Raw genomic sequence first — 12,425 nt, forward strand, 5'->3', positions numbered from 1 at the left:
TCAGTAACTTTGTGATGTTCCTGAAAAAAAAACTGAGGCAAAAGAAAAAGCAAGGAAGGTGGAACAAAAAGATGAGAAACTACCCAAAGAGAAAAGACACCCCCAAATCACTAAAACCAAAACACATACTAGGAAATGTAGTTGGAAAATGATGACCACAAATGCCCGCAGTCTAAGCGATAAAATTCATGACCTTCAAGCCTTGATGTTGGAGGCAGACTTGGACATAGTTGCAGTCACAGAGACATGGCTCAATGGTTCCCATGAATGGGATGTAAACATACCAGGCTATAATCTGTTTAGGAGGGATAGAGAGGGGCGTATAGGTGGTGGAGTAGCTCTGTATGTGAGAAATGATATCACAGCGACTGAAATGACAGGGAACTGGGGAAAGGAAGAAGCGATATGGATCACCTTAAAAAGAGAGGATAGAACCTCTGTCCACGTGGGTGTTGTCTACAGACCCCCGACACAATTGGAGGAACTAGATAAAGATCTGATCACTGATATTCAAAAGTTGGGGAAGAAAAGAGAGGTGCTGTTGTTGGGAGATTTTAATCTGCCGGATGTAGATTGGAAGGTTCCGTCTGCCAAATCGGAAAGAAGTAGAAAGATTGTGGATGCTTTCCAAAGTGCTCTGCTCAGACAAATTGTGACAACCCACGAGGGAGGGAGCAACGTTGGATCTGGTGCTCACAAATGGGAATAGTGTGTCAAATGTCAGAGTGGGTGCACACCTGGAAAGCAGTGACCATCAAACGGTTTGGTTTGATATGACAGCTGAAATGGAGGGCGGCTACTCTAAACTCAAAGTCCTGGATTTCAAGCATGCTGACTTTAGTAAAATGGGGGAATACCTGAGGAAGGAGATGATGGGCTGGGAGGACATACAAGAAGTGGAAAGACAGTGGTCCAGGCTGAAAGAAGTAATAAATAGGGCCACAGACCTTTATGTAAGGAGAGTAAATAAAAGCAAGAGAAAAAGGAAACCGATATGGTTCTCCAAGCAAGTGGCTGAGAAAATAAAGGCTAAAGAGTTGGCGTTCCAGAAATATAGAAAATCTCAAGAGGAGGAACACGGGGAGGAATACCGGATGAAACTGAAAGAAGCCAAGAGAGAGGTACGTCTGGCGAAGGCGCAAGCGGAAGAACAAATGGCTAGAAATGTAAGGAGGGGAGACAAAAACTTCTTCAGGTATATTAGTGAAAGGAGAAAGACTAAAAACGGAATTGTGAGACTAAAAGATACAGCGAAACGCTGTGTAGAAAATGATGAAGAAAAAGCCAATTTGCTTAATAGATATTTTTGTTCTGTTTTCACTGAAGAAAATCCTGGAGAAGGACCGCGAGGGACTGGCAAAAGTACACCTGAGAATGGAGTGGATAGAGCACCGTTCACGGAAGAGAGTGTATCAGCAACTTGGAAAGCTAAAGGTGGACAAAGCCATGGGACCGGACGGGATCCACCCCAGGATATTGAGGGAGCTCAGAGAGGTTCTGGCGGGTCCTCTTAAAGATTTGTTTAATAAATCCTTGGAGAAGGGAGAGGTTCCGAGGGACTGGAGAATGGCGGAGGTGGTCCCTCTTCACAAAAGTGGTGATAGGGAAGAAGCTGGAAACTACAGGCCGGTAAGCCTCACTTCAGTTATTGGAAAAGTAATGGAAGCGATGCTGAAGGAAAGGATAGTGAATTTCCTGGAAGCAAACAAGTTGCAAGATCCGAGACAACATGGTTTCACCAAAGGAAAATCGTGCCAAACGAATCTCATTGAATTCTTTGACTGGGTGACAGGAGAATTAAATCAAGGACATGCTATGGACGTAATCTATTTAGATTTTAGCAAAGCTTTTGACACGGTTCCCCACAGGAGGCTTTTGAATAAACTGGATGGGCTGAAGATAGGACCCGAAGTGGTGAACTGGATTAGGAACTGGTTGACGGGCAGACGCCAGACGGTGGTGGTGAATGGAGTTCGCTCGGAGGAGGGAAAGGTGAGTAGTGGAGTGCCTCAGGGATCGGTGCTGGGGACGATTCTGTTCAATATATTTGTGAGTGACATTGCCGAAGGGTTACAAGGTAAAGTTTGCCTTTTTGCGGATGACACCAAGATTTGCAACAGAGTGGACACCCCGGAGGGAGTGGAAAACATGAAAAAAGATCTGAAGAAGCTAGAAGAATGGTCTAACGTTTGGCAATTAAAATTCAATGCGAAGAAATGCAAAGTGATGCACTTAGGGAGTAGAAATCCAAGGAAGACGTATGTGTTAGGCGGGGAGAGTCTGATTGGCACGGACGGGGAGAGGGAGAGGGATCTTGGGGTGATAGTATCTGAGGACCTGAAGGCGACGAAACAGTGCGACAAGGCGGTGTCCGTAGCGAGAAGATTGCTAGGCTGTATAGGGAGAGGTGTGACCAGCAGAAGAAAGGAGGTTTTAATGCCCCTGTATAAGACGTTGGTGAGGCCCCACCTGGAGTATTGTGTTCAGTTTTGGAGGCCATACCTTGCGAAGGATGTCAAAAAAATGGAAGCGGTGCAAAGAAAAGCTACGAGAATGGTATGGGATTTGCGTTCCAAGACGTATGAAGAGAGACTTGCTGACCTGAACATGTATACCCTGGAGGAAAGGAGGAACAGGGGTGATATGATACAGACGTTTAAATATTTGAAAGGTATTAATCCGCAAACAAATCTTTTCCGGAGATGGGAAGGTGGTAGAACGAGAGGACATGAAATGAGATTGAAGGGGGGCAGACTCAGGAAAGATGTCAGGAAGTATTTTTTCACGGAGAGGGTGGTGGATGCTTGGAATGCCCTCCCGCGGGAGGTGGTGGAGATGAAAACGGTAACGGAATTCAAACATGCGTGGGATAGGCATAAAGGAATCCTTTGCAGAAGGAATGGATCCTCAGAAGCTTAGCTGAAATTGGGTGGCGGAGCAGGTGGGGGGAAGAGGGGTTGGTGGTTCGGAGGCGAGAATAGGGGAGGGCAGACTTATATGGTCTGTGCCAGAGCCGGTGATGGGAGGCGGGACAGGTGGTTGGGAGGCGGGAAAAACTGCTGGGCAGACTTATACGGTCTGTGCCCTGAGAAAGACAGGTACAAATCAAGGTAAGGTATACACATAAGTTTATCTTGGGCAGACTGGATGGACCATGCAGGTCTTTTTCTGCAGTCATCTACTATGTTACTATGTAGTAGTTTGCTTCTTATCTACTGGTCCCTCGTAGCTGACTTTGCCTGTACCTGGATCACTCTCTTGCCTGCTGCCTGCCTATTGAGGAGTGGACTAGTGGTTAGTGTGGTGGACTTTGGTCCTGGGGAACTGGGTTCGATTCCCACTGCAGGGACAGGCAGCGCCTTGTGACTCTGGGCAAGTCACTTAACCCTCCATTGCCCCAGGTACAAATAAGTACCTGTATATAATATGTAAGCCGCATTGAACCTGCTATGAGTGGGAAAGGTACAAATGTAACAAAATATTGACTTTACCTGTGCCTGGATTACTGTCTTGACCTGCTGAATGCCTACTGACTTTACCTGTACCTAGATTACTCTCTTGCCTGTAGTTTGCCTATTGACATTGCCTGTTCCTGGATTACTCCCCTACCTGCTGCCTGCCTGGCTGATACGTTCACCACCACGCTTCCAGCTCCGTCTCGTAAGTCCTGCAGGCCACCCGTAGGGGCTCAACCTCTGGGGAACGGCGGTCAGCGCCGGTGAAACCCGGGATTGTCCGGCTGCCAAGCAGAACCTGGTCCGAGTACCGGGTTCAGCAGCGCTCTACTTGGTACAAGAACTCACAAGTCTCACATTCACAATCCTCTTGTGATTTAACAACTTTTAATAACTTTGTCATCAGCAAATTTAATTACCTCACTAGTTCAAAAGCAGAGTACAGACCCCTGGGGAGCCTCACTATCTACCCGTCTCCATTTAACCCTACTCTCTGTTTTCTATCTTTTAACCAGCTTTTAATCCACAATAGAACACTACCTCCTATCCCATGACTCTCCAATTTCCTTTGGGGTCTTTCTTAAGGTATTTTGTCAAATGCCTTTTGAAAATCCAGATACACAATAGCAACCAGCTCACCTTTATCCACGTTTGTTCACCCCTTCAAAGAAATGTAGTAGATTGGCGAGGCAAGATTTCTCTTCACTAAATGCATGCTGGCTTTGTCTCATTAATCCATTCTTTTGAATATGCTCTGTAATTTTGTTCTTTATAATAGTCTCTACCATTTTGCCCGGCACCAACCTCAGGCTCACCAGTCTATAATTTCCTGGATCATCTCTGGAACCTTCCCAATAAGAGTAAGACCTCAGCATTTGGGCTGAAAGGCTGCAGGTACTCTGCTATAGGTTGCAAATGAGGGTGATGTTGCGCAACCTCTGTTATCAGGTATCTCATTACATCCAATGGGAGTCAATAGATGTGTCTTTTTGCTGACATCCATATCCACTTGTTCTTCTCCCTGCCCTTTGCCATCCCTGTACAGGTCTTGAGGTGGTAGGGATAGTGATCTCCATGGATGTAAAATAAGTCAAAGAATTCTGTTCTTGCCAGGGATTGGTTACTGCTTATCTGTGATGATATACATCTTTGCCTTTTCCGGTCGCTCTTTTGGATATACTTTAGCTACACGTCTCTTGGTGCATGACCTTCCACTGCGGTTTCCTCCACACATCTGTGTGTAGCTTGGAGTAACATTCAGTGGTGATGCTTGCTGTGCCTCCTCCCCACCAGGGCTTGACTCTGAGGCTGGGGTTCCTGGAAAATTAGGCTTACCCTTGTCAGGGTGCAAGGTACTGACATTCTGGTCACTATCGCAGTCCGTACACTTGATGGCTGCTTTACAGTCTTTAACCACATGCTTGGATGAAGAGCAATATTTGTAACAAATTCTGTACTTTTTCAACAGTTACTACATTCTCTCGGGGGTTAGGATGACGTTTCTTATATGTAGGACACTGTTGCTTTGGATCCTCTACTTTTTCTGTAGCAGTAGGATGATCACATGGTTGGTTTGCTGTGGGCAATACATCCATCATATGTATAGCTATAGACTTCCTGGTTTTTGTCATACTTCTTGACCTGCATTTCATTCAGGAAGTAGCTTGTCTTGCCTGCTTCAGATACATCAAACATGAAGCTGATCGTTTCTCTGCCAATTAACAACTTAAAATCATGGACACATGCTCACAGTAGCTGAGCTTTGTATGCACCTCCTGCAGTGGCATTTCAAGTTACTCTCATCCGAGATTCATGTCAGTACAGCAATCCATGCTGCTTTATTTGGGTGGGTGCACTGGCATAACCCGAGGAGAGCAAGATTTTCCAATAACCTGCAAACCACAACCTGGCGTGCCCACTTACACACCCGAGCCCCAAAGAGGCAATATCTTCACACCAACCACCTCAAACTGAAGGCTCAGGCTTTTTTGACACTGGATTTGCAAGAGGGTAGTTTTTGTGCTACCAATAACCAGGTGGTGATGGAGGCCCTAAAGATTTGGAACTTTGTCATTACTTCCAGCACATCCCTTCTCCCAACTTACTTTTCAGGAGAACAAAACACAATAGCAGATGACCTCTGCAGGCACCTAGACCCATAGCAGTGAGTTGAGATCTTGGGGAAGTAACTTAAAGCCCTCCATTGCCCCAGGTACAATATTCTTAGATTGTGAGTCCATTAGGGACAGGGCCAGTACCTGTAAAAGAAATTGTACACCACTTAGGTCTAGATGGTATATAAATACTTAAATAAAATAAGTACTAGCCCATCTTTTCATCGGGTGGTGAATACCGCAGATCGATCACTTCATAACCAGTGACAATGCAAAATGCCCTCTCTTCTGCTCCAAGTGCCCCATCCCACAGAGATTGGCATTAGCACAGTCAGCTGGAGTCATCCCTTTCTTTATGCTTATCCATCCATATCACTGATTGTCAAAATACAGAAACTGCAACAAGACAGAATAACAGTGATATTAGTAGTCCTGTAATGGCTCCACCATGCTTGGTAATGGCGGTCCTGATCCACTTACTGCTTTGCCACAATCTAAGATGCTAGAGGTTGAAGGAGGGTGCCAAGAATCTGGCGGTGGGCCAGATTATTGGCACCTTCCTTCAACCTCTAACATCTTGCCCTCTCAGCGACAAAGCTCAGAGGCTCTCAGAAGCTGACCCCCAGCTGCCGGCTCTTCTGCAGGAGATTTTACAGCTTCAAAGTGTAGATATTTTCACTTTGGTGTGCTAAATACAGCTTGGATGTCTTCACATGTCCTTTACTACACAATAGTTTTTTATGAATATAGCTGTAATAATTGTTTTGTTTATTGTAAACGGCTTTAAAACTATGTTGTGTTAAGCAGTATATCAAAAATAGAAAACAGTATTGACTTTAATATAAAGGGAGAAAAGACCTCATGGCTAGCAGTGGAGGAGTAGCCTAGTGGTTAGTGCAGTGGACTTTGATCCTGGGCAAGTCACTTAACCCTCCATTGCCCCTGGTACAAAAATAAGTACCTGAATATATGTAAACCGCTTTGAATGTAGTTGCAAAAACCTCAGAAAGGCGGTATATCAAGTCCCATTTCCCTTTCCCCCTTTCCCTTATGACATCACAATATCAGAAGTGAGCCAAGCCATTGTGACATCACTGATGAGGTTGGCTCTTATTGGTGGAATGAGTGGAGGAGTAGCCTAGTGGTTAGTGTAATGGACTTTGATCCTGGGGAACTGAGTTTGATTCCCACTGCAGCTCCTTGTGACTCTGGGCAAGTCACTTAACCCTCCATTGCCCCTGGTACAAATAAGTACCTGAATATACTATGTAAACCGCTTTGAATGTAGTTGCAAAAACCTCAGAAAGGCGGTATATCAAGTCCCATTTCCCCTTTCCCTAGCAAAATTTGCAAAGGCACCGACGGGCAAATGCATAAGAGCATATAGAGCCCAGTTTTAATCATTGGTCACAAACTCCCTTAAATTCAATTTCCAAAAAAACTTTTATTTAATCTTCATTCATTGCATCATTTTACTTTTTTAATGTATCTTTATTGTATCTTTTCGTTAAAACACTTCATGATTGATTGGTCTCCTCACTCTGAAATTAGCTTCAGAATAAATGGCAGCACTCTTGTTTAGGAAGAATCCCAAGGGGATCTCCGTTTCACCAAGACAGCTTCATCAGGGGCAAGAGTCTGAAGCACTGCTTCCACTCATATACAGTATCTAAAACATGTTAAGGCCCAGCAAATGCAGTGGGTTTTTGCCATTTTGTTTTGTTTTACATGAAGCAGAATATCAAGTCAGTAAATCAAAGAAAATCAATTGCCTCAAGACGAAGAGTTCACCTAAGTGCACTGTCAGCTTACCATGATCCTATTTGGGAAAAGTCCCTCTCTGCTTAACCACTTGTGACCCAGTTTATGCAGGAGCTCTTCAACCTAAAGCCTCCCATCAAGCCATTGGTTTCAGAGTGAATCCAGACTGCCCCAATTTGACTGCCCCTATCGGACCGACCGTTCACTTGTCTATTAGATTGTAATCTCTTTGAGCAGGGACTGTCTCTCTTTGTTAAATTGTACAGCGCTGCGTAACCCTAGTAGCGCTCTAGAAATGTTAAGTAGTAGTAGAGTGGGCCCTTAATGTTGTCCTAATCCAACTCATGTACTTTCCCTTTGAGCGACTAGTGACCACCAACCTCAAGTTGCTACATGAAAGATGCTATTTCTGGTTGCCATCAGCTTGGTGCATCAATGAACTCCAACTACATAAGTACTGGCATACTGGGACAGATCGAAGGTCTATCAAGCCCAGCATCCTGTTTCCCAACAGTGGCCAAGCCAGGTCACAAATACCTGGCAAGATCCCCAAAAAGTTCAATACATTTTATGCTGCTTATCCCAGAAATAAGCAGGTATTTTCCCCAAGTCCATTTTAATAATGGCCTATGGACTTTTCTTTTAGGAAGCTAGCCAAACCTTTTTTAAACCCCGCTAAGCTAACTGCTTTTACTACATTCTCTGGCAATGAATTTGAGAGTTTACTTACACGTTGTTATATAGTTTCTCCAATTCGTTTTAAATTTACTACTTTGTAGCTTTGAGTGCCCCGTAGTCCTAGTATTTCTGGAGGGTAAACAAGCAATTCATGTCTACCCGTTCCACTCCACTCATTATTTTACAGACCTCTATCATATCTCCCCTCAGCCATCTTTTCTGCAAGCTGAAGAGCCCCAGCTGCTTTAGTCTTTCCTCATAGGGAAGTCGTCCCATCCCCTGTATCAATTTTATTGCCCTTCTCTGTACCTTTTCTAATTCCACTATATCTTTTTTGAGATGTGACCAGAATTGCACACAATGTACTACTACTACTACTTGACATTTCTAAAGCGCTACTAGGGTTACGCAGCGCTGTACAATTTAACATAGAAGGACAGTCCCTGCTCAAAGGAGCTTACAATCTAAAGGACAAATGTACAGTCAGTCAAATAGGGGCAGTCTAGATTTCCTGAAAGGTATAAAGGTTAGGTGCCGAAAGCAACATTGAACAGGTGGGCTTTGAGCAAGGATTTGAAGATGGGTAGGGAGGGGGCTTGGCGTAAGGCATTATAACGTCCTCATTTTTGTTTTCAATTCCTTTCCTGGTGTTACATTCGCCACCCTCCAATCTTCAAGTACTACGGACAATTTTAACAGGTTATAGATCATTAACAACAATCAGCAATTTAATGTTTGAGTTATTTCAGTACCATGGGGTGTATTCCATCCGGTCCAGGTGATTTTAACATCAATTTGGCTCAGTACGTCTTCCAGGTTCACCATGACTTCAGTTCCTCCGCATTGTCACCCTTGAAAACCATTTCTGGTACAATTAGACCTTATGGGTTTCTGCAGGGTTTGGCCCATTAGTTTCAGGCCATGTCCACTTCAATTGCTCTTCTCTGTTATGCACCACCCCAGGACATCTATAAGGCAACCACATTGTCCTCTGTTGATGCCTTCATGGACCACTTGTTGGCTACAGATACAAGGTCTGGCAGAACTGTCCTCCAGAACATTCTCACCTAGCTTATTGATTCTTTCCAGTGTTTCTGGAATGAGGTCATGAAGACTCTTCTTACAGTAGAGTTTTCTTTTATTCATGTTCAAGATGAGTGGAGGAGTAGCCTAGTGGTTAGTGGACTTTGATCCTGGGGAACTGAGTTTGATTCCCACTGCAGCTCCTTGTGACTCTGGGCAAGTCACTTAACCCTCCATTGCCCCTGGTACAAAATAAGTACCTGAATATATGTAAACTGCTTTGAATGTAGTTGCAAAAACCTCAGAAAGGCATTTCCCTTTCCCATTGTTCATGTTGGAGAGTAAAAACAAAAAAAAAGGCGTTCTGCATTCGCACCTTGTCTCATCTTTTTGTGATGCTTCAACCTATCACAGCTATGCTTAGGGTGCAGGGGAAGGTTTGGTTGCAAGTGTCTGCATCCTTAGGGGTCCTTTTACTAAGCTGTGGTAAGCACTAACAGGTGTTGGCATGGTCACGCACTGATTAGCGCAGGACTAGTACATGACCCCTTACTGGCTACAAAATAGGTAGCTAATTTTTGTTGAGGGCTGTGCACTATTGGCATACAAAAAAAGAAGAACTAACCTTTGCAAACCTCAAATAAGAGCACAAACAGCAAAGGTGACTTTTAAGTCCCAAACCAAATGGTGCTTATAATAATGGAATGTTCTGAATAATTTTTAAAATGTTTTCTCTCAATTTTGAATGTTAACATTCTTTTGTACTGAACATTGTTCAGCATTTTCAATGTATTATTTATTTGGATGTTTCAGTATATATAATTTGTTTTTTACATATAATCTTTGTTTTTATGTAGTGTTTTGGTATATTTCATTGCCTGTATATGTATGTTTTTTTTTTTTTTTATTGTTGTAGACTCCTGAAGAAGGCGTTGCGGCCAAAACACAGCTTTTGTTGAGTCTCTTATGCCTACCAATACATTTCTGACAGCACCATTTGGTTTGGGACATTTTGGTCACCTTTGCTGTTTGTGCACTAATAGGAACACTAGCGCATGGGCATTAATTCAGAAAAGCGGCTGTGGTAGAAACGTCCTTAAGTGAGCGAGAAAGACCCACATAAGGGCACACTAAAGCCACTTTCTAATGCAGCTTGGGAAACACCTATGTGTGGCTGCCTTAGCCTGCCTAAGTTGCTTACCTGTAATAGTTCTCTATGAACAGTGGACTAAGACAGCCACATGACCCCTCCCACTTTTTTCTATGGTTGACGCTTCCTATGTCTGGCACATACTCTCAACTGTGATAGACTGACAAAGGTGGTAACTGCTTCCAGGACGCCACACATAGGCAACATGCTCAGAAAGTCTTTTACCACTCACTACAGTAGTACTTCGGTTTTCGTTGATGTCGGTTTCAGATTTCGTAGATTTTTTTCGACGAGAAATTTGTCTCGGTTTTCGTTGGTTGCCTCAGATTTTGTTGAAAAAGGACATCCATCTCCCAATTTGTATTAGAAGATGGACATCCTTCTCCCGATTTTGGGCGTCCTCATTAATTGCCTTGGTTTTCATCGGTTTCGGATTTCGCCAATTGTTTTCGGACGGATTGACGAAAACTGAGGTTTCACTGTATTTAAAACCATTTAACCAGCCAGTAAGTCTCCTGGCCAGTTAAATGGCACTTAACTGGCTATCTGGCAATATTTAGTGGGAGATTTATTGCTGGTTAGTGCTTAGCAAATAACTGATTATACTACATGATATAACCGGCTATCGCCAATATTCCATGCATTGGCAGCCAAATTTAGCTGCCAAAATAGCAGGCCTATCTTTGGCCAGTTTCAACTTAACCAGCCAGTGCTGAATACTGGCTTGGCTGGTTAAGTTGAAACCGACCAAAAAGCACCCGGATAGTCAATGCCAGTCAATGGAAATGGAGCGGCATTGAATACCCGAGCTCAGCGCTGACCGTGGGAGTCAGCTCAGCTAACTCATGGTCTGAATATCAGGCCCTTTGACTTTTCTGAGCCCAGGGGACCAGTTCTGGACTAGCATCCCATGCTGACATTACCTGTGTGTGTCAGGCTTATCCTGTTGTCCATAGAGAATGCATCATGGAAGCCAGTAGCCTTGGGGGGGGGGGGGGGGGGGGGGGTGCTGTACTGTTTAAAGTAGTGCTAGTTTCACCACTTTTGTTTTCTACAGTGCAGTTGCCTCTTTAAATGGTCTCAAGGGTCAGACTCCTCCAGGTGTACAAATCTGTTTTGTGGTCTATTGTTAAACTTTCATCTTTGGTTTCCTTTAGGAAGAGAACAGTGTGGATCCTATGTGCTAATTTGTTTATCTGTCAGCCTATAACATGCTGTTTCATCACCTAGCAAATCAGAAGAGGCCCCTTGCTCAAAAATGACAACACTGAAGACCCAACCAGCTCTCACAACTGCAAATAAAACTTTATACAAAGTAGTAGCTAAGGGGCTCTTTTATAATGCTGTGGTAAGCTACCGTGGTACTCTCACGCGCCAATCTGGCCCTACCGCCAGCATACCATGGGTGCTGGTTATAGAGCCATCCCTAGCACACACCATTTCTAGCACAATGAAAATAAATGTTTTTCCTACTTCCAGGTTAGCGCAGAAGCCCAAGGGCGATCCCCAGAAATGGCCCTTTTTTTTTTTGTCTTTTACCCACTGCGGTAAAAGGGGCCTCAGTTCAGGGCAAATCCACGTGCCAACACTACCTCAGGTCCTTGGTAAAAGGTGCCCAAAGTGAGGATGCATGAATTAGTGAATTAGAAAGGAATACAGGTATGTTCTATTCTATAGATTTATGTCCTGCCTGGTTTTACAAGAATTCATGGCAGGTTACAGTTAATAAATAAAATATAATAAAAAAATAAAATTAATAAGTCAACTATCACTGGTTGAGAATTACATCATAACATTACAGTCTGTTAAACTTTCTAATTCCAACTTTCAAAAACGTTTGTGAGAAATGCTTTGTGGAATAAAACAAAAGAAATTAATATAATCTTAAGTGCAATATCATTCTATACTTTAATTCTCACAAAAAAAGGGGGGGGGGGGGGTCCTCACAGTTTTCAACAGAAGTCAAACAAGCAGAACACCGGTGAAAGTGAGGAAAGTTCCAAATAACCAAGGAAACAAGAACAAGTAAGAGTATCCAAGAATTTATTTAACCAAAGTTGACCCAAGGACACTCTACATGGGCCGTGTTCGGCTAAACACTTTCCTCAGGGGTTGTTTCAGTCCTGATTAGTCATTATCCAGATAACCAAAGCAGAGTTAGCTGTGTGTCATACCACGCAGCATATATCGCTCCAGCACTTCAATGTTTTTTTTTTCTATTTACAAACTCTCAAATATTGACTA

The sequence above is a fragment of the Microcaecilia unicolor genome, chromosome 12, assembly GCF_901765095.1.
Source record: "Microcaecilia unicolor chromosome 12, aMicUni1.1, whole genome shotgun sequence".
Taxonomy (NCBI): Eukaryota; Metazoa; Chordata; class Amphibia; order Gymnophiona; family Siphonopidae; genus Microcaecilia; species Microcaecilia unicolor.